Genomic DNA, 24,225 nt, shown 5'->3' on the forward strand with positions numbered 1-24,225 from the left:
TAGGGGATGTCCTTGGTCATTCTGTTAGCCATAAAGTGGCAGCAGTAAGCCCCTAAACCCGCATGTTTTAAGGGGGCTCACCAGGCCAGGGAGGGAGGAGTGAGGAGCTCAAGACCCTCTAATGCCCTGCTGAGCCAGACCCAACTGCAGGACTCTCAGTATCTCATTTTTGTTTGCAGTCTCTGTCCTTAAGCTGAACATCAATTCTGATCTCATGTTTGTTAACAAGTGGAGTCTCTGACAGGTTGCTGCAACTTGACATCAGTGCCCCAAAACAATGATTGTGTTAACTTTTTCTGCAAGCAGAGGGGAATAAGTATTGAAGTGAAAGAAAGTACCTTATTCAAAGTTGTCAAGGAGGAAATCAGGCCACATGCAGCAACTAATTGACTAAGACCAAGAGTTTTCCAAATTCACTCTAGAATTTTCCACAGAACAATGAATGAATTAATACCAGCAACAAAGCTTTCAAATATATTTCAGGTATGAATGAAGACAAGAAAAAATATTTTCATTACATTTAGATCTATTTTATTTATAAAATTAGCTGAAGTTATCTTTCTCTAAGAAAAAAGGTTATTTTTATTTAATAAGATTTATTTAATAAAGCATTAAAATTTAATTGTAATTGAAATTAAAATAATGTATTTTAAATATAGCTATTTTAGAATTATGATAAAAAATCTAGCAGAAATATTGTGTGTGTTGTAAAATATACTGCTAAACTTCAAATGCACATTATAACTGCATTTTGGAGAATTTTGTCATTCATAAGATGTTTTTTAGACCAATAAAGTTTGACTTTACATTTCTCCCCCTGAAAAAAAATACTTTCATAATGTAAAGAAAGCATTTATTCTAAAACACAGCCGATATTTTTTATAAAATGACTCCTGTATCAAGTATCAATTAATGGAAAATATTTAATGTGTCTTTGCTCTTTCCTGAAACAAAAGAGGTTTTTCTTCTGATTTAGGCATGCTTTTGGACAACTAAAGGATGACAAACCCCATTCATTGAAAACTTATGTACTGCAAAAAAATTGCATTTTGTTTGCATTTGTTGTGATTGTTCTCTGCTTTTAAAAACCTATCAATAATTACATCCTTAGTTGTGGTGCTTTTTGTTTGTTTGTTTGTTTGTTTTAATGTCTAACTATTAGGAATCCTGGTGAAAACCAATAAGAACTTCTACTTTTCATGTTTAATTTAATGATCCCCTGGATCATTAAATTTAATGTCCTGGAAATGAAATTAATGTCCTGGAAATGTTCAGTTGAATCCTATTTTATGTAGTGTGCCTGCTAGTAGGCATGATTTATAACTGACCTATAAAGAAAAGGCTAACGCGTCTAAATAGAATTGCAAAAAGCCACAACTCTACCATGATGTGCAGAATGTGTAGAACCATATCCTGTATATTACTGTCTCAGATACCTTAATTTAAGGAGACTCAGTTAAAGTCTCCAAGCTCTGGATTATAAAAGATGTAATTCTCCTAAGAAATCAAGCTGTTCTTGCAGAATATCAATGACTTTTCTTCATTAAGATTGTAAATGGCAGTTTCACAGCTTACAAAGCAAGCATGCTTTCACATAAACTATTTAAACTCTATCATCTTCACTTCTATGGTAAAATAAACTGTGTTGGCACTCATGTTCTGAACTGGTGTTCTCCTCAACATGGAAGAAATAGTTTTAACCTTTGTTCCTTTATGAATAAATCAGCAGTTTAACTCAACAGGTTAAATTGCATGTCTGAGTTAGTAGTATTTCTTTAAAGCAAGCAACCTATACCACGGTAACTGTTGCACCAAGAAGTTGTTAAGCAGACTGTGGGAGAGGTGTATAGCATGCAAAGGTAGAAAATTCTCAGTAATGAGCTTGATTTTAAGGCTTTGATTTGCACTGAAACCTAACATTTTGTGATGCCCTTTCTCCAACTGATAGGTAGGCATGACAGAATCCTGCTATTACAGAGTTACAGGTGACTGCATGGCTCTGGGTCAGTTTAACAGTTCTCTTCGAGGCTGTCAGACTCATCTTCATAATGCAGAAGTAGGTCTTTAGTGTTCCAATATGTTCATATAGACTGCATCTGAAGAATGGGACATCCAACAAGGTGTTTATTTTGCTTCTGAAAGAGATAAAAAGAACCATTTAAAATTCAATAACATTGATGTGTCAGAAACATGACCTTGAAGTTAAATATTTTTCATTGTCTTCTCACTGTCAGCTGCTTTGTAAAACACTTTATTCACATATGTTATAATTCTTTGTTGTGTGATAATGTTTTTAATTTATAAATATCATTATTTTTAAATACTGGAATATTTCATACTGATATATTTTTGGTTCCACCATGATAGTAAACTGAATTAATGGAAATAAAGTTGCAGGAGCTTTGTCATTCATATAAAAGTAGAGAAAAATGCATTTATACTCAATATGGATGCAAAGAACTGAGTCTTTCTGACATTTTAGAAGATCAAATGAGGAAGGTTAAAATCAAGCTATAAACTGGAATCATGATAGACTAGGTCTGCTGTAACCCCATTATCCCATTATTCTAAATATGTAAAAAAAAAAAAAAAAAGGATATACCCTTATCTTTTAAATAATGGACTATTGTTTTTAGTTTCCTGTTTTCTTCTGATCTAAGTGCACTGTTATTTTAGAGAACTTTCTTCACTTTGTGTTTACTCTGATAAGGTCTTTTTTTGATCTTTGAGAACTGTCTATTTCCTCATCAAAGTCTTTCTTTTACAACTGGGAGAACCCAGGTGACCAGTTCCTTTCTTCTGTCAAGATGAATACATTCCATTTCTTCTGCAATTGCTGGTGGTTTGTCCTTGGACTTAATCTTCTGTTATTGCTCTTCTTGTGTGAACTCCTTTTATAAAAGCTGTATCATTACTTTTATAAAATACTGAATGGAATGTACTGGTGCCTTTACAATCCAAGATGATGGTAGGAATTCACTAAGCACTGTAATAATTCATAAATGACATCATAGCTTGAACACATCTAGTGTTGTATATCGCTACTGTATACTAACATTCTTGAATAAAGCATTATAGTAAGTATAGAATCATAGAATCATAGAATATCCCGAGTTGGAAGGGACCCATAAGGATCATCAAGTCCAACTCCTATACATGCTATATGCTATGGCATATATAGCATACAGTATATGCTATAGATGTAATGCCAGAAGTTAGCAGTTATTTTTTGTGGTTAGTTATATTTCAAACTAGAATGTATTTCAAACAGCTGCTAAACACACTATTGTGATATGCAGGTGATAACTATTTGTGTGTTACTCTATAGTCTTCAAATGACAAAACTGTGGTCTGTTTACATCTGAAAAGTTGGAAAGATAAATACAACCAAGCCATGAGAAAAAAAAAAGAAAAAAAAAAAAGTAAGAACTGAAATGTGGTGAAGGGACAAGACAACAAAAATGAAATGTACATAGCAGCAGTACTGATTGCAGCCTAGCATTTGGAATTTGATTACTAGTTTGAACTCAAAACTTATTGAAGCCTAAATGTTTTTAATTGGCACTGACATTCATTGTTAATCTATTTCCAAACTGGGATTTCTGCTTCTCTCTTTATCCCCTTATTTCTCAACATTTAGCTGTTATTCATCTCCTTCTAGTCCAGCTATTACAATACACATTTTGACCTATGGATTCTTGACTGCCTCCCGTCATTCTATAAGCTAACACCTAAATGAGATTTACATGAGTAAACACAAGAAAACTAGGTAGTTTGCAGACTGTAAAGCTAACATGTAATACTCAGTGTTTCACATGAGATACCATATTGTGGCAAGATGTTAAATCTGTAATTTTTTTGAGTTGATAGGCTCAATAGTATAATGAAAACCGTGAACTGAAGTGGTAAATGTTTTTTTAAGGAGAACATTCTTTCTTCCTCTACCCCAAATGGACCACACAAATATGGGTGATCATCTGATTCATGCCTCCTTTGGAACCTCTTAAATTTAGGTCTTTCTTTCCATAGGAAATGGTTGGATTGTTAGAATATGCAGATCCACCTGAATCTAGGTGGAAGATTTGTAAATTATTTCTGGTACATGGAGCATGAGTGGAACTGACACCTTAATTTCCCCTTTTTTGGCTGCAGAGTAAAAGTAGGATAAAATAATGAGAGCAAAAGATAGGAGGTGTTGGCATGGGTAGAAAAAAAGTGAAGTTCTCAGATTCCAGCGCCTCTAAAGGTGGAATTCAGAGAGGAAGAAGGCCGGAGAATTGCAAGAAGGATGGAATATCTAACGAAAGAGAGGAACCTTATAGCAGAAAATAAATAAATAAATAAATATCAAAGAGAAGACTAAAGGAAAGATGGAAATATCAGCACTGCTAGTTAAATTTTGTTACATTGTCCAAAAGAAAAAACAAAGCAGGTAATAATTCCTGTAGACAATGCAGAGGATACCTTACTTAATATAAGGAGAACAAAAACAAACAAACAACAAACAAACAACAAACAAACAACGAACAAAAAAACCTTTTATTTGTCCCCCACCATACTGGCAAGCTTCAACTCTAATTGAGCTTTGTCCATGCAAATTTTCTCCCTACAATGGCAAATAGTATCCCTGTAGTCTTCACATGTTGCCTGACCTTGCTTCCAGTGGCCATAGACTCTTTTTCCAAACAAGATCCAGAAGATCGCTGCTCAGCAAAGCTGACCTTCTGCCCCACCTGCTTGACTTCTGGTGTTTTGGAATTGCCTGTTCATGTAGTCTTAAGAGGTGGCAGTTAAAAGTGATGAGCACTGATGGACCCCAATGCTTTCAAAAGTAGTTTCCAAGGGGACCTTACTAACCAGTTCTCTGAGGAGCCTGAAGTCTGTTCTCCGTAGATCCAGGGTTGAAATTTTGGTGGTAGTTTTCCTCCTATCACCAATGATTTTAAATCTGACTATTATGTGTTCATTATGGCCAAGATGGCTGTCAATTGCCACTTCTCCCATGAGACCCTATCTGTTCACAAGCAACAGATCTAGGAGGGCACGTTTCCTCGTCGGCTCCTTTTGTACCTGTACCAAGAATTTATCATCAAGGTGTTTTAGGAGTCTCCTGGACCTGTTTGTATTAGCTGTGTGGTATTCCCAGTTTACTTCTGGTAAGTTGAAGTCACCCATGAGGACAAGGGTGGCTGATCTAGAGGCATCTCTTAGCTCCTTAATGAATATTTCATCGGTGTTGTCATCCTGGCTTGCTGACCTATAGTAGATTCCCACAATAAAATCCACTTTATTTGCTTGTGCCTTAATCCTTACCCAGAGATTCTGAACCATGCCATCGCCACCTGCAAGCTCCATACAGCCCAGCCCCTCCATTACATACAGCACTACCACCCTACCTCACCTGCCCTGCCTACCCCTTCTGAAGAGGCTGTAACCATCCACTGTAACACACCAGTCACAGGACACTTCCCACAAAGTTTTACTTAAGCCAATGATATAGCTCTGGGACTGACACAAAGCTTACAGCTCCTCTTGCTTATTCTTTATGCTTCATAAGTTGGTTGTAGAAACATTTCAAATTTGCTTCATCATACCCAGCACCTTGTGGAGCAGACTGAAGTATTTCACTCTCATGCAATCCCTCAGATTTTGGTGTACTATCACTGGTTTTGTCCCTTTCCCCCTTCAAATCTAGTTTCAACCTCTATCAGTCAGCCTTGTTAACTCCTGTGTAAAAATCCTTTTCCTCAAGTGTCCCATCAGGCACCAGCACGCCTACTGTTTTTTAGACCATCCCATAATCGAGAAACCTCAAATTCTGCTAGTGACACCAGCCTTGGAGTCAAGTATTGATCAGCTGGGTTTGCTTGTTCTTTCCAGTGTATTTCCCTGGTACTGGAAGGATAGAGAAAAACACTACCTGTGCCCCTGATCCTTTAACTAATTGCCCCAAAGCCCTGAAATACCTTTTGATTGCCCTTGGACTTCTCTTTGCTACTTCATCTCTGCCAACATGAAAAAACAATAATGGATGATGATCAGAGGTCTGTATCAGGCAAATGACTTTTCTAGTGATGTCTCTTAAGTGGATCTCAGGGAGGCAGCAGACTTCCTTATGAGCCGGGTCTGCTCAGCATATAGGGCCTTCTGTTCTCCTCAGAAGGGAGCGTGACAATGTCCTCTGTGACAATAGCTTTTTTTTCTTTATGGAGGTTGTTGTGATACAGGGGATAGGCTGACTTGCCTTAGAAGACCCTTCCAACCTAGTCAGACCTTCATCCACATCATTGTTTGCCTGTCTACCAAGTTGCAGAGATTCATACCTGTTGCGTAAAGGCACCTGTGAAGGTGAGGTACACAAGGAGGGGATTTGCCTGCTGCTCTGAGCAGAAAGCTGCTTCTATTCCCCCTTTCCCCCCATCTCTTAGGTCTCCCCCTACTCCCTGGTGGTGAGAGGGTAGGGGATCCTTCATCGTTCTGCAGCTGGCTCACTGATCTCTCCCAGGGATGGTAGTGTATGATTCCACCAGTCAATCTCCTTCTGCAGCTCCCTGATGCTCCTCAGCCTGCCCACCTTCTCCCGCAATGTTCCCTTGGGAGCTCTGTCTGGGTAGCTACGTCACTCCTTGTGGTTGGAGAGGCCACAGGGGACACAGCTTTTGCCCACCCTGGCCACCATTGTCCTGGTCGCTGAGTTCCCCAGGGGCTGTCTTTGTACATGTGGGGGTGGCTATTGGTGCCCTGCCCACACCTCCTTGGCCACTCTCACAAGCGTTGCTGGGTGCTGGTGGCTCCCTCTGCTCCCTGGGGCTACACTGGTGCAGGACCCCTCCCCTGCACACCATGATCACCTGCTGCACTGCAGAATGCACCCTTTTATTTTCTGAAATGAACATTGCTGGCTATGTCGGTGAGATGCAGATTTCCAACTGTTTATGCAGTACATTGCATTTGCAATCTGGTCACCAGGTTTCTCGTTTCCAAAAGCCGATATTTGCGATGTCAAAAGCAATGGCAAGGACTCATCAGTGATGCCCACAACAAGCTCTCAGTGTAAGATAAATGGGCAGGTTTTTGTCAGTTGCTGCACCAGTTCAGCAAAGATAAATTCCATATTTTCCCTGCATTACCTTGTTTATTAATGAATTTTGGAGACTAAAGCTTTGTTTCACTAAGGAATACCTGTTTTAATGAATTTTTCATGATAAGCAAAATCATGTGTCTTTAATTTTTTATTACTTTCCAGTCCTTCTTTTTCATTGTTGATTTGGTAAAGTAGCTGCCCAGATTATAAACTATCCATCCATAGAGTGGCCTTTCTCGCTTCCCTATGGTTTAAGCACTTTTTTATCTGCTCTTTCTTGCTCTTTGTGTGGACTGCCTTAAGCAGGATCTCTAGGGAATGAAGTGCTGCATAAGCAATCTTTTTCCATATTCCACAGCTTATCATATATCCCCTTTATGACTTTGTGTTTCTTTCTAGCAGAAAACAGTAATAGATGCTGTAAATCTTCTTTTATAACATCTTCAATTTATTACAGACACCTAATGGAGCTGCATGTCATACTTTGGTTACAGTGACCATTGCTTCAGTATGTGTGTTTAATAACCTGGTATATAGTAGAGTATATATATATATATCTATATATACTCCATATATAGTATATATATATATAACATTGTCCCAAGAGCCTTTGCTCTTCACCACTGTGGTTGGTTACATCAGTAAGGCTGAAGGTGGTTGTGTATCTGCACACATGTTCAAACTTGGGTATGTATGATAAATATTATTGTACTATAAAAATCCTGTCTGTCCCTGCAGTTTTCTGTCTGTATCTGTTGTTAACAATGGAACAAGCTCTTTCTTTGATTGTGTGCTTTGAAGAAAGGCTATTTTATGAGTAATCTGAGGAAAGCAGAACCACAGCGTCCATCAAAATTCCACATTCACAAAACCTGCAATTTAATGACCAAAGAAACCTCATATAAGCAAGTAAATAAGAAGGCATGTAGAAATTCAGTCTTCCATATAATTCATTAATCCAAACACAGCTGTCTCACCTCTTCCCCTTTCTTCTCAGTTGTATTACACACACATGCATACTTACACTCACACACATGCACATTATTGCATTAATTCAGTACCTTTCTATGTAAATATACAACGGGAGTTAATGCTCCAAAAGCAACATACATATTTCAGTGAGCTGTAGTTTCCATTACATTTGTAATGTTTTCTAATTCTCATAAGGCAAAGAAACTGACACTTCATTTCATATACAGCAGGTCACAAATAGCTGTCCTCTATCCTGCCCAGTGAACTTTTGTCTCTCTATAGTATCATTCAGGATGTTTGTGTCTCCTGTGTTCCAAAGTCAGTAAAGGCTTTGTTTACATGTTTGGTGGTTAAAAATAATAATAAAAAAAATAAATCTATAAAGGATATCTATAATCTACAAAATTCACACTCTTCTTTCTGTTCCTGTTACAACATTTTACACAGGAAATATTACCTGGGGAGAATAAGAAATATTCAAGAAAATAAAAGGACAAAGCCCTCCATCAATTTTAGCCTTGGAGATAATGGATATTCTTGTCTTCTTTGCAGAATAATTTATTTTGTTTAATTGTTATAAACTTTAAACTTCATTGAACACTTGAAATTAGATTTTGGTTTCTAAGTGTGAACTTCTATTGAATCACATTCAAAATAACATATTTAACAGAAAAATGAAGTACTGTTTGTGACCAAGATTTTTATGGCTTTAGATTTACCTTACCAGAAAATGTGACAACAGATTTTTGAAATAATACAGTATGTAAAATATTTTTTTTCCACAGTCATAGAAATACATTACAAACATTTTGTGCCACTGGATGGACTTTAAAGATTGTTTTTATTCTTGACGGCATGGTGTTCTTAAGTGTTCCTAATTGTGTGTAAATTGCACCTTTTTCAGTCCTCTTTTATTCTAGTAACAATCACTGTAAAGATGAATAATGCCTGTAATCCAATTTCTTGATGAAAAAACTCATTCCCAGTAGAATGAAACATTACAAACTATGCCAAAAAAAAATAAAATCTTTGTTTTTCTTTGCCTCTTAGATTGATTATACTGTATTTCAAACGAAAAGTTATTGCAGGTAAGTTTTTCATTTTAGCCTGGCTCTAAGGAAACAAACTTCAAGACCACATTATTTGCATGAGTACTTTTGCATGAGTACAAGTCTTTCTGCTAGTCTCTCTAATAACAAAAGATGCTGGCCTATTTCACCTGAATATGACAGAGACAAAGACCTGTCAAAGACATTATGTTCATAAACATTAAAAAGGGAAAAATAATAATAAAAAAATTAAGAAGGGATAAGAAGGGAGACCCCAGTGAAGAGGGACATCTACAAATATTCTATTAAACTGAAAAGAATGCATGCAGAACAAGCAAGTTGAAAACCAGACTTTGTACATTTCCACTTAGTACAGAATTACTTTCTTCTTTTGGCAGCAAACCAATATTCCATAGCAGACCATATTCCTATAAAAGTGCCTAAGCTGGCATTTTTTATGAAGCTTCTCATGCATATTGTGAGAAAACCTGGAATCATTAGGTTAGAAAAGACCTCCAAGATCATCTGGTCCAACCATCACCCTACTACCAAGGTCACCCACTACACCCTGTCCCTAAGCACCAGGTCCTACCTTTCCTTGAACACCCCAAGGACAGTCACACTCCACCACTTCCCTGGGCAACCCGTCCCAATGCCTGACTGCTCTTTCTGAGAAGAAATGTCTCCTGATTTATAAACTAAACCTCCCCTGGCACAACTTGAGGCCATTCCCTCTAGTCCTATCACTAGTTATCTGTGAGAAGAGGCTGACCCCAGCTCCCCACACCTTCCTTTCAGGTAGTTGTAGAGAGCAATAAGGTCTCCCTGAGCCTCCTCTTCTCCAGACTAAACAACTCCAGTGCCCTCAGCCGCTCCTCACAGGACTTGTGTTCCAGGCCCTTCACCAGCTTCGTAGCCCTGCTCTGGACATGCCCCAGGGCCTCGATGCCTTTCTTATAGTGAGGGGCCCAAAACAGAACACAGTACTCGAGGTGCAGCCTCACCAGAGCAGAGTGCAAGGGGACGATCACCTCCCTGGTCCTGCTGGCTACACTATTCCTGATACAAGCCAGGATGCTGTTGGCCTTCTTAGCCACCTGGGCACACTGCTGGCTCATGTTCAGGTGAGCATCAATCAGCACCCCCAGATCCTTTTCCTCTGCACAGCTTTCCAGCCACTCTGCCCCAAGCCTGTGGCGTTGCATGGGGTTGTTGTGGCCAAAGTGCAGGACCTGACACTTAGCCATGTTGAAACTCATCCCATGGGCCTCTGCCCATCAACCCATCCTGTCCAGGTCCCTCTGCAGGGCCTTCCTACCCTCTGGCAGATTGACACTTCCCCCCAACTTGGTGCCATTTGCATACCTACTGAGGGTGCACTCAATTCCCCCATCCAAATCACCAATAAAGGTATTATAGACGATGGACCCCAATACCAACCCCTGGGGAACACAACTGGTGACCAGCCACTCTGTTCACCACCACTCTCTGGGCCCAGCCATCTAGCCAGTGTTTAACCCAGCAAAGAGTGTACCTGTCCAAGCCATGGGCTGCCAGCTTCTCCAGGAGAGTAGTATGGGAGACCGTGTCAAAGGCCTTGCTGAAGTCTAGGTAGACTACATCAACAGCCTTTCCCGCATCCATCAGGTGGGTCACCCGGTCACAGAAAGAGATGAGGTTGGTCAGGCAGGACTTGTCTTTCATGAACCCACGCTGACTGGGCTCATCCCCCAGCTGTCCCTCATATGCTGCATGATTGCATTCAAGATGACCTCTTCCATCACCTTTCCTGGCACCGAGGTCAGGCTGACAGGCCTGTAGTTACCTGGGTCCTCCTTACGACCCTTCTTATAGATGGGTGTCACATTACCAAGTCTCCACTCATCTGGAACCACTGTGGATGACCATGACCACTAATAGATGATGGAAAGTGGCCCAGCAATCACATCTGCCCACTCTGCCAACATTATGTTTACCCATGTTGACTTTAGTGGGTACAATAGCCATGCAGACATTTGAAGAAAGTTTTATTCTTGTGAAAGTGTTAGACTAGCTGGTCCCAGTATTTTAGGTTTTGTACATGATGAAAATCATTCCAGTTCCAAAGTTCTATTGAATTATAACTTTGTGTAAATGTACTTTTTTTTTTTTTTAGATCCATGCTTCCAATATAATTAATATTCAGCAAAGAAGGAGCATAAGAAAATGAAACAAATTTTAGACATTTTAAGAATTAATTGCACATTGTTCTCTTCTCTGATCTGAAAGAATATATCTGGCTTTTTGCAAAGGCCCATCTTTAACATGTACTCAGTCATCATTTGTCTGAAAGACTATTATTTAAAGTAAATTTATAAATGTGATAAAAGACTGCTCTCAATAGATGATCTAATAGACAAGATGATCATTTATTTCTTAAGAACTGGCAAACAAAGTTGCCCCATAAAATAGCATATAGTGTAGGTACAGTAATACACAGTTTAGCAGCATTGCATAAGGCTCTAAAAGATTTGTGCAAACTACAACAGAAATGAAGCCCCCCCCAGTATATCAACATTGACAATACCACCTCATTAGGAGACATAAATCTGCTGAATTCTACAGTACTTCCCTGTTACTTTCTTTCCTTAGACTGCTTGCTTCCTGTGCTAACAAAGTAAATTGAACCATGATTCAAACATCAATTCAGAGCAAATTGTAAACTCAGTTGTAGGTGGAGAAAGGAGGAATGCAATGCAATTCTGAACTGTGTTGTTGCACACAGGACCCTTTGTGTGAATAAAGTAGCTTTTGCCACTACAGTGCAATGTGTTTATGTGATTTGTAAGCTTCTACAATGAACTTCTGAAAGAAATCAAAGATCTGTGTTTTTTTTTTTTTTTTTTTTTTTAACTAACTTATTTATAAACCACACTGTATCGTTTCTATGGTATTTTCCATTACACTCTATACATTACGTCACCATGAGTTAATACCTTACTTTGCTGTGTTCTACAAATGCACTACAGGATCTAGAAGTATCAATTTCATAGTTTGATAAGGGTCTGAATTATGACCATTAGCTTTTATATTTACAGAAGGCTTTTCTTCTGTGATCCTAAAACAGTTCTAGATGTTACCTCTGCAATACTGTATGGCATTCAACAAGACTCAAAATTTTATGTGTACTAAACATATATATATATATATATATATATACAATTTTTTCCCCCCTCCTGAGAAACCAAGACAGGAACTAGAGCAACACATGCAGGGCAAGAGTTATCTCTTTGAAGTTGTTCACCTGTGGGGGTAGAATAGAAATAGATACTCCACCACTGAAACCAAAGGAACCAAATCTCAGAGTAACTGACCACGTGTTACTTTCAAATCCCAACTTCAAAACCTCTTGTTAATTGCAGGAATGGTAGTTTTCAGTCTGACTAGGGTTGGGTGGCACACTGTCCACAAATACACCCATCTAAGAAAAATATATGTGGCAGGTATACGTATAGGTTATTACTAAAAATACGATCATATTTTCAGTGAAGAGAAGGATAAACTCAGTAGCCAAGTAGCCAAAACTGCCTCCTACTTTTCCTTTCCTTTCCTTTTTTTTTTTTTTCATAAAGAATCATAGAATCACTTAGGTTGGATCTAAGACCATACAATTGAACCTTTAACATGGCACTGGCAAGTTCACCATTAAACCATGTCATTCAGCTCTACAATTACATGTCTTTTAAATACCTCCAGGAATGGTGATTGAACTACTTCCCTGGGTAGCCTGTTCCAACACTTCACAGCCCTTTCAGTGAATATTTTTTTCCTAATATCCCATCCTCCTGTGGTGCAATTTAAAGCTGTTTCCTCCTCTCTTAGCACTTAGTGCCTGGGAGAAGAGACTGATCTCCACCTTGCTGCAGCATCCTTTAAGGTAATTGCCAAGTACAATAAAGTCTCCCCAGAGTTACCTTTTATCCAGGCTGAACAACCCCAGCTCCCTCAGCTACTCCTCATAAGACTTGTTCTTCTAGGCCCTTCACCAGCTTTGTTGCCCTTCTTTGGACACACTCCAGCACCTTGGTGTCCTTCTTGTAATGAGGGGCCCAAAACTGAACACACTATTTGAGGTCCGGCCTCACCAGTCAAGTACAGAGGGATGATCATTCCCCTTGTACTGCTGACCATATTATTTCTGATACAAGCCCAGATGCTACTGAGTGCGCTCAGGATGCCACCTGAGCACACTGCTGTCTCATATTCAACCAGCTATGTAACAGTACCCCCAGGTCCCTTACCACCAGGCAGCTTTCCATCTAATCTTCTCCAAGCCTGTTGCTTCAGGTGGGCTGTGGCCCTTCTAATTTGTCCATGCCTCATGACATCCTTATAGTCCTCCTCAGTGGCAAGCCTCTTCTTCCAAAGGTCATAAACCCTCTTTTTCTTCCTGAGTTCTAGCCACAGCTCCCTGCTCAGCCAGACCAGTCTTCTTCCATGCTGGCTCATCTTTCAGCCTGTGGGGATGGCCTGCACCTGTGCCTTTATGACTTCTTTCTTGAAGTGTCCTTCCTGGATTCCTTTGCCCTTCAGAACTGCCTGAGAGCTGTGCCCAGGATGGCCTGAAAGCTTCACATCAACCACAGGTCCTTCTCTGTTAAAAAGCAAAAGGTCCAGTGGGGCACTGTACCTAGCTCACTCACCAGCTGTGTCAGGTAGTTATCTTCCAACACACTCCAGAAAACTCCTAGACTGTTTCCTCTCTGCTTTGTTGTATTTCCAGCAGACATTTTGTAAGTTGAAGTCCCCCACAAGATCAAGGTCTAGAGACTGCAAGACTTCTCTCCGTTGCTTATAGAATATCTCATCTGCCTCAAAGAAAGAAAGAAAAAGCAGTAATGAAGAAAATGGTAGTGGAAAAAAAAAGATCCAGTTAAATGGAAAAAAATCCAGTTATGTGGAGATTCAGAAGACTAATTTCCGTTTGTAAATATAACTAATGAGCACAACCTGGGCTGCTTTCTGGCGCTCTAACTCTGCACAGCCTTCAACGTTAGACCTGAACATTTTTATCTCCAAAATAGGATAGCAAGCTGGCTATTGAAATCAGCTTTGAGACTTTTCTAACTCCCAAACAAAATCTGAGAATTTTGCAGGAGAGATTTTGGTCCCCTTAAATTGCTTGTAATCAGCTTATCACTGTGACAGAGTAGCTGGTTGAGTTTTATACATTTATGACTGCCTGGCACTGCTTAGTTTACAGTATAGAGTAAGTAGTATTGAAAGTCCTCATACCATCTCAGTAAGGCAATGGGAAGAGTGTAGGGACCAACACCTGGTATTTTTTCGACACTTTTTCATTCATTGGCTATCAAAAGCATGCTGATGTGAGCTATCATTGTTACAGAGCACCGGTTTGAGAGGATTTGGCCCTGCTTGAATCAAGTTAATATTTGTCTGTTCCAACACTGCCCTCAAAGCAGACCCTACTGTGAGAAGGAATTAGGATAGCGCTGTCCTGAGGCCCCTTCCAGCCTGAATGATCTGTCCTGTGATGCTATGGCCCCTTGCTTTTAAAGCTCAATATAGCTCATTTTTCCAAGATTTACAGTATAAGACACCATAGCCGCAGGTGTGGAAACGTGCTAAAGCCTCTACAATATTGCTAAAGTCTAAAACATGTCTCTTTTACTTCTTCACTTCCTAATTTCTTTTGCAGCTATTCAGCACATTGGTTCAGCCTCTGCTGATTTATATTATACTGACATGAATATGTTCAATGTATTTTAAAGAACCATAGAATGGCCTGGGTTGGAAGGGATCACCTAGTCCCTAGACACCTTCCATCCCATTAAGATCATCTGATCTTAAAGACCACCTAGTTCCAACCCCACTACCATGGGCAGGGATGCCACCCACTAGATCAGGTTGCCCAGGGCCCCACTCAACCTGGCCTTCAACATTTCCAGAGATGGGATATCCACGATTTCTCTGGGCAACCTGTTCCAGTGTCTCGCCAACCTCTGAGTATAGAAATTCCTCCTAATATCTAATCTAAATCACCCCTCTTTTAGTTTAAAATTGTTTCCCCTTGTCCTTCCTATCATTACCTGACAGAGTAAAAAGTTACTCTCCATCTTTTATATATGCTTCCTTTATGTACTGAAAGGCCACAATGAGGTTTCCCCAAACCCTTCTCTTCTTCAGGCTCATTCCCAGATCCCTCAGAGTGTCTTCACAGGAGAGGTGCTCACACCCTCCGATCATCTTCGCGGCCCTACTCTGGACCTGCTTTAACAGGTAGACATCCTTTTTGTGCTGGGGGCCCCAGACCTGCATGCAGCACCCCAAGTGGGGCCTGATAAGGGCAGAGTAGAAGGGTTGCAGTGTATTGGGTTTACATGACAAGGTTTTGGTAGCGGGAGGCTATACGGGTGGCTTCTGTGAGAAAAGTCCAGAAGCTTCCCCATGTTAGATAAGGGCCAGTTCCAGCTGGCTCCAAAAGGGGCCTGCTGCTGGCCAGAGCTAAGCCAGTAAGCAATGCTGTTTGTGCCTCTGGGACAGCAGGTTTCAGGAAGGGAAAAAAAAATATGCTGTGCAAGAGTAGCAGGGAGAGAGGAGTGAGAAATGTGAGAGAACAGCCTTGCAGAGCCCAAGGTGAGTGCAGCAGGAGGGCAGGAGGTGCTCCAGGCAGGCAGCAGCAGTTCCCCTGTGGCCTGTGCAGGGAGAGGCCCCTGGTGCAGCAGGCTGTCCCCCTGCAGCCCATGGGTCCCACACGGAGCAGATCTCCACGCTGCAGCCCATGGAGGAGCCCCCGGTGGAGCAGGTGGATGTGGCCTGGAGGAGGCTGCGGCCCATGGAGAGCCCCCGCAGGAGCAGGCCCCGGGCCGGAGCTGCAGCCCGTGGAGAGGAGCCCACGCAGGAGCAGGGGGTCTGGGGGGAGCTGCCGCCCGTGGGGGACCCGTGCTGGAGCAGTTTGCTCCTGGGGGATGGATGGATCCCGTGGTACGGAGCCATGTGGGAGCAGTTCTTGAAGAGCTGCTGCCTGTGGGCAGCCCCCCCAGGCTCAGTTCGGGAAGGAGGCATCCCGTGGGAGGGACCCCACGTGGAGCAGGGGCAGGGAGTGACTGAGAAGGAGCGGTGGAGATGAAGCATCAAGGACTGATCGCGGCCCCCATTCCCAATTTCACAGTGCCACTCGGGGGGAGGAGGGAGAAAAGTGTAGATGGGGGAAAGATGATTTTTTTGTTTGCTTGTTTTTAGTTTTTCACTGTTGAAGCTGGTTAGTAAGAGGTAATAAATTGCATTAATCTCCCTCTGCTGGCTCTGTTTTGCCCATGACTTTAACTGTTGAGTGATCTCCCTTTGTCTCAAACATTGAGCCCTTTTCATTGTGTTTTCTCCCTCATTCCCTTTGAGGAAGGGGAGTGAGAGAATGGTTATGCTGGATCTCAGCTGAGTAAAACCACCAGACAGGCACCTCTCTTGACCTGCTGGTTACTCCTCTGTTGATGCAGCCCAGGATGCAGTTGGCCTTCTGGGCTGCAAGCACATACTGCTGGCTCACGTTGAGCTTTTTTTTTTTTTTTTTTTTTTTTTTTTCCTTAGGAATTGGACTCAATGATTCTTTTGGGTCCCTTCCAACTCAGGATATTCTATGATTCTATGATTTTCATCCACCAGAACCCCGAAGTCCTTCTCTGACAGGCTGCTCTCAATGAGTTCTTCTCCCAGTCTCTACTCATGTCTGGGGTTTCAGCGACCCACATGCAGCACCTTGCACTTGGACTTGTTGAACCTCCTACAGTTCACATAGGACCACTTCTCAAGTTTGTCCAGGTCCCTCTGAATGTCATCCCTTCCTTTTGTTGTATCAACTGCACAACTCAGCCTGATGTCATCTGCAAACTTGCTGAGGGTGTGCTTGATCCCCCTGGTGTCTAAGTCATTGATAAAGGTATTAAACACCACCGGTCCCCATACAAACCCCTGAGGGACACCACTTATCACTGGCCTCCACCCAGACATATAGCCATTGACTGCAACTCCGGATACAACTATCCAGCGAATTTCTTATCCACCATAGTCTACCCTTCAAATCCAATTTAGAGACAAGGATGTTGCATGGATCCATGTCAAAGGCCTCACAGATATCCAGGTAGGTGATGTTGGTTGATATTCCCTTGTCAACTGATGCAGTTAACTCCATCATAGAAGGCCACCAGATTGGTCAGACACAATTTGCCCTTGATGAAGCCATGTTGGCTGTCTTGGATAACCTCCTTGTCCTGCACATGCCTTAACATTGCTCCAGGAGGATCTGTTTCACAATCTTCCAAAGGCATAGAGGTGAGGTTCACCAGTCTGTAGTTCCCCCAGTCTTCCTTTCTACTCTTTTAAAAATGGGAGTGTATTTGTTGGACTTATTTTATTAGTGTTATTAAAGAAACACCACCAACAGTATCAAAATGCTAGGATGAGCTTTAGGACAGATGCTCTTTCTAATGTAATGCAATAAATATGAATAAACTGAAAGGAACATACATGCTTGGTTTTGGTTTTGTTTTTGGTTTCTTGTTGTTCATTTGTTTTTGTGCAAGATACTTTATAAGGTACTGTAAGGTCTTCAAATGTTTTCTCCATGTAATTTTCCAGATAACTACTGACAAGTTTATAGTTGTATCTAACTGACAAGTTTATAGTTGTATCTAGTTAGTCATGGACATTTACCAGCCAATGATTTTCACTTCACTTGCTATGAATATACATCCTTGGTAACTTTTATTTTGATTAACGTAGCACTAGTGATTTTTATTGTTGATAATGTCTGAGTTTTACTGCAGAGAAGTATAAATAAGCTGTAACTTTAAAAGATTTAATTCAACGGCAATACTTTTTTTTTTTAATATATGTGTATATATATATGTGTGGGTATATATATATATATATATATATATATATATATAACCCAGTATTCACTTATGGATTGATGACAAAAATGCTTAAATATTAATATCCTAAATTCATCATCTGTCCTTAACTCTTTGCCCTAGTTCTGAAACTAGCCAGGATCACCTTCCACTTTCCATTTCTCCTAATTTAAACAGAAATATATATATATATATGTATATTTACTAAAGTTTCTAAATATTTAAATTGTCAAACAAAGTCTACATCACAATTGTCTTGCTTTATATCACAGAAGCCCACTGCACAAGTTGGTCTGCATGGATTAAATGGATGTCTCCTGAACTGGAGTTTACGTAGCAAGTTGAATAACATTATGTTTTATGTTAAGTTTTAGCTTATCCACAGAACAAGTTATTGAAGAAAAGAAAACTGATGTAATATGACTAGACAGTCATTTCTTTATGTAAAAGTATGGTTGAAGTCTGTTCTTCAAAACTGCTATCAAAAAAATATGTGGTATGTTGTGTTTATATTTTCTCTAGGAATTTGAGGGACAGAAGGTTGTTTTGTTTTGTTTTATCTTTGCTGAAGACAATGCAAGGAAATTATGAAAATCTGTCCATTTCTGGCAATTGTTCAAACTCCAAAACAATAAGCAGAAAAATCAGCAGTCACAGAAGCAGAATGAGTGGAAGTGTTCAGATTTTTTTTTTTTTGAATAAACGTGAGTTCTTTGATAAATGCCAAATTCAAAAGCAAAACATACTGCCTTGATAAATGTAAGTTATAATACAGGTTGATCTTCCTGCTGACTAGGCTAATAGGTTGCTTCTAGATGGAAAGAAATATGAATGTGAATTAAAAGCCAAAAGAAAGCTAGCACAGGGAATTTAAAAGGAGAGTAGCACAATTAGATCAGTTTTACAATTATGTTTGCATTAAATATTTAATTATTTTTGACAGCATTGATAGTTTATGAATAATTAAGATAATATTTTCTTATATTTTTGATGATAAAACAAAAAAAAATCTATTTTTAATGCATGTAATAAGTTAGTAAAGGAACGTATAGTGTTTGCTCTTGCAAAGTGTAATCTTTGTAAGTTGTTATTGACATAATCAGTATAATTAAGTAATAGGATGACAGAAAGAGATTGTTTCCTAAGAGAATTAAAAGACTATTTGAATTATTCAGTTTTCTCTACTATGAGCTATATTACACAGAGAAATTGAAGTTTCTAAAATAAGCCATTAAAGTCTGTTGACATCCTCTCCTAGTTATTTGATATACTCAAAGACAGCTCCAAAAAAACTGTCTAGACCCTCCACTACTCTGTATGTACAAGATGTAACTGAGAAATGTCACATGGTCTTTCACAGTCAGTCTTGATCTACGTTTTGTTTACTTTTATGGTTTATGACACCATATCAAGGAGTTTGCAATATTAAGCTGGTCATTTCATTTTAAAGTATTACTGGTTTATAGATGTCTTAGGAGAGCATCATCTACTCACTTAAAAGGAACTTACTGAAAATATGAAAACATTGTGTCATGCATCAGCTTACTGTGATAACACTGTCATATAAAAATTTCATGGTGTATATGAATATCAGTAACACTATGAGTTTCCAGTTTTAAATGCTTTACAGAAGATAAGTTTAGGTTGTAATAATCATCAGTATTTCTGCATCTTTCAAAGTGTAATTTTTGTACTCTTCCATACATATAATGAATGTTTCAGCATGGAATAAATACCTTCATCTTTTTATATCACTGAAAGCTGTGGGAATACTAAGGATATAAAAATCCTTTTAGATCCAAGCCTCAGAAAACAGCTATATCGATGAAACATGGGAAATATATTGAATGTATTCTGTAAACAGGCAAAACAAACAAACAAACAAACAAAACAGGACATAGTAATAATATGCTCTCATTTGAAGAAACCATAACTAGAGATTCAGAGTAATGTTCTTTCATTTTAATTAGGAAATAGTGATCAATGAAAATATTTGGCATAAAGGTATCAGAGGTATCTGTTATATTACAGACTGAGTGAACCATTTAATCCATACTTTGAAAAGTCAATGTAAAATGACAGTCTTCGAACTTAAGCCATCCCAAAGGTGTCATTAAGAGCAAAATGTCCTAGGCTTGCTACTGGCTTCATACAAACAGTCAAACGTACTCTGCATGTGCACAGAAGTGATCTCAGTATATTCATTAAATAACACCATGTGAGAATAGCTACAGTGATAAGGACAGTCATATAATCTTCCAAATACTTGTGTGGTTGTCTGGTTCTGCTGCTTTTTATCCAAGCCTGAGACAGTCCGCAAACTGGAGACCTTGAGCTGTGTAAGACTAGGCATGTGTATGCTGCTCCAAAGCCATCTTTTTGTAAGTATCTTGGCTATTAAAAGGAGCAGTTATTCAGAGAAATAAAACTACTAACAGAGAAATATTAAAGCTAATAGCAAGGAAATGCTGCCAGGTTAATCAAGATTGTTCTGGGCATCTGTCCCTGAACATTACCTTGAAGAGTTACATTGTGAAACACCCAATATTACTTCTGTGAAAATAAAAATAAGCTTAACTTAGGTTCTCATTAAAATCCTTAGCTACTGACTTCTTGAAGCATTTGACTGTGATATTTTCCTAAAATAAAATTGATTCCAATAATAATAATAAAAAATAAATCTCCATTTACCCTGGATATCCCACACGTGAAACTACCAGACTGAAGCCCTGTTTTTTTTTTTTTTAATTATTTTTTTAAATTGACCTATGAAAAAGAAAAAAAGAAAAAGTGATACATGAACAAAAAATTGTATTCAAGTTTATCATCTTCCTTATGGATAGAAAAAAAATCTAGCATGGACCAAACCACATCAGTTTTTCAAGAAAGGAATTCATTAAAAAAAAAAAAAAAAGCCTACAAAAACTGAATCATCTCTTTATGAGTTTGCAGTGTCAGATTTTGTATCTTCATAGAAGAAATTCAGTTCTTATGGAATACACAGCCAAAGAGAGTCACAGATAAGATTTCCTAAGGTCATTCAACTTGCTTTCACCTGGCACTTTTTGTACTGTATGGTCTAAATCAAGTTTTGTTCATTGTCTTAATACAGTCACTATTACCACCTTTTAAGATCAGATGCTGTTTAACTTGGCCACACAGTGTCAGAGCACAGCACAAACTCAAGATATTTTGTCTCTCTCTCTCTCTTCCTTCCATATTACTAGTTCACCTCCTCACCAACAGAAAGTGGATATGAACAGTCTGTTATCCACTTTGCTTGCAGGATATTCAAGTCCATGTTTTGTACACAGATTTGTGCAGCTGATACTACAAGAAATCCAATGAATTTAGTTTAAAATTTCACCATTTCCCTGGGATTTGTGAAGGAGCTCAAACTGTACCTGCATCAACAGGCAGATGGCGTAGGATGACAAAATGCAAGATGCACTTTTGTCTAAATTGGGAACTTAAAACTTCCCAGCTGTCTGACATACAGCCAGAAGACTGCAAGTCCTGGGAGACTGTAGCAGAGCTTTAGCTTCTCAGAGCTCCTTTGATTGTTTCCAAAACAAATTTCTTTGGAATCTCCTTCTTGTAAAATTAAAAATAAATAAATAAATAAATAAATAACAGAATATAATATTATTTATTGCTATACTCAGAAAGACATACTTGTTCTCGAGAGCTTCATTATCAGGAAAATACTGTTCAATCATATCTATAAAGTCATAAATGTTATGGAAATGTATAAAAAACAATTGTTCACAACTTACCATAACTCCACTAAATTTAGACATCAGACTTCAAAAGAATTCATTTTGTAGATTAAAAGTAAAATTTATTGATAGGCTTTTTGCCACAGTGTGTTGTGCCTGAAAAAAATATGGATTTAAGCAAATTCAGGTAACAAAAATCCTTCAATACAGGATATCCACAGGTACAGAAGAGCCACGGTGGAATTTTTGACTGAGGAACTCTGAATTGTGCTTTTGGGAGGCAAGAAAATTATTTCCTGCACTAGTCTTCTTTCCCTACATACACAGTAGCTGCCAGGGTTTGAGTCAGCATACCTGAGCAGAAGCAGCTTTAGTTCTTTATTGTTAAGTCTAGCCCAGAAGGGACAGATTCACTGTGGATGAGAAGATTCACTTGAAACAAGAAATTTGTAACTCAGGTTTTGTTGCAAGAGCATCTACTTTTAATTGTAAAAGCATGAAGAAAACTTAGAATCCAATGAGACATTATTATTGTTCGGCTTTGTAGATTTTTTTTCTTTTTTTTTACAGCTCTGACTGTGTTTAAAGCACATACTTAGATGTCTTGTTAAATAACAATAACAGATATAACAAGGAACTCCAGTTTTCATGATCCATAAGGCTTGGTTCAGGTCTAAATCAATTTCTTTAATTCCTAGTAAGAAATAAATGAATGAGAAATATATATATATAATATATATTGAAATTTATTATATGAAGAGGAAGAAGAGGAGGAAGAGGAGGAGGACGAGGAGGACGAGGAGGACGAGGAGGACGAGGAGGAGGATGTAACATGTAACATGCTAAGATCAAAAGCAATAGTATGTAACAGGCTAAGCCTTGGTCAGGGTTCAAAAGAAGAATCATAGAATCATAGAATATCCTGAGTTGGAAGGGACCCACAAGGATCATTAAGTCCAGCTCCCAGCTCCACACAGGACTATCCAAAAAACAAATCATATGTCTAAGAGCATTGTTCAAAAACTTCTTGAACTCCAGCAGCTCTGTGTTGTGACTATTGCCCTGGGGAGCCTGTCCTAGTGCCTGACCACCTTCTGGTGCAGAACCTTTCCCTAACACCCAGCCTGACCCTCCCCTGTCCCAGCTCCATGCCATTCCCTTGGGTCCTGTTGCTGTCCCCAGAGAGCAGAGCTCAGCACCTGCCCCTCCGCTCCCCTTGTGAGGGAGCTGCAGGCCGCCATGAGGCCTCCCCTCAGCCTGCTCTGCTCTGGGCTGAACAAACCAAGGGACCTTAGCTGCTCCTCATATGCTTTGCCATCTGGACTTTTGACCATCCTTGTAGCTCTCCTTTGGACACTGTCAAATAGTTTTACGTCCTTCTGCTGTGACACTCAAAACCATACACAGTACTCAAGCTGAGGCCACACCAGCTCAGAGCAGAGAGGGGCAATCTCTTTCCTTGACCTGCTAGCAATGCTAGAGATGTACCTCTTAGTAATGCAAAGAGGTGTCATTATTATTAGAGAAATACATTAATATGAACAATTATTGAAACTACCCCCCACTCAAAGACAAAACAAAACAAAGCAAAACAATAACAAAGGAAAGCTGTTGCCTTCTTTGCATTGAAAGGAAGACATTTTTCAAAAATTATTCTGGCTGTTGTTTTCAATATTTGAGGGCACTTCTAGCACATCTCGTTGATACACCCACAAAGTACAATAGGGCCTTAAATTATACATAGCACTAAGTAAACAATAATCAAATGGAAAATGATACATCAGCAACCAAACTGCCTTAATCATATAGCACCTTCCACAAATGATTCAGTTCATTGCACAAATGGAGTGTAATAAACTTTCTTGTTTTATCTTGCTTGGGGTAATTATAAAGAATGTACAGTCTGAAAACTAATTAAGGTGAAAGTCTAAACAACTGCAAAGGCTAATGAATTTTAAGCAGCATTCACAGATAAGTGGTGGGGGAGTTTTTTTGAGTTTTTTATTTCATACACATGTACAATGAATACATGCTCAAATAATATTTGCTTGGGCCCAAACCAAAAATTGGATCTATTTCCTGTGATATAGAAGCACCCATGAATTGCAACAGTTCACTTATGCTGTTTTTTCTTATCAGTTCTACAGCAAATATCAACAGAAATTATGCTGGCAAGCAACTGTGGGGCTTTTTTATATTACTGCTGCTGCAGCTACTGACTACTCTGGCATACTGGAGTCTTAGATCCAGAGTTACTGAGCCCGTGGCCAGGCATAACAGGGTGAAAACTTGTTATCTTGGGCAACTTCCTTTGATAAACCTGAATAGAAGAGCTTGGGCCACTATAGTGAAAGATATTGTCAGAGCAAGGACTGGTATTTTCCAACGACTTGTGTTTTGAACCTTAGTCTATGCAGATTAAATGTTCATCACTCGTGTAGATAACACTACAGCAGCTGCTACTAAAAACAGCCTAAGAGAGAGAGAAATCA

General features: G+C 39.3%; 1 long non-coding RNA gene across 1 annotated transcript in view; it reads right to left on the reverse strand.

The window, feature by feature from the left end:
- Positions 1–552: 552 nt before the first annotated feature.
- The window catches only part of LOC125180387 (uncharacterized), a 57,760-nt gene continuing 34,087 nt past the window's right edge, over positions 553–24,225 (reverse strand). Inside the window, exons 2-3 of the long non-coding RNA XR_007158898.2 lie at positions 13,788–13,952; positions 553–2,135 (exon numbers count right to left, since the gene is read on the reverse strand). This is a non-coding gene — a long non-coding RNA (uncharacterized lncRNA). The remainder of the gene's footprint in view (positions 2,136–13,787; positions 13,953–24,225) is intronic.

Source organism: Anser cygnoides, chromosome Z, assembly GCF_040182565.1.
Source record: "Anser cygnoides isolate HZ-2024a breed goose chromosome Z, Taihu_goose_T2T_genome, whole genome shotgun sequence".
NCBI classification, from domain to species: Eukaryota; Metazoa; Chordata; class Aves; order Anseriformes; family Anatidae; genus Anser; species Anser cygnoides.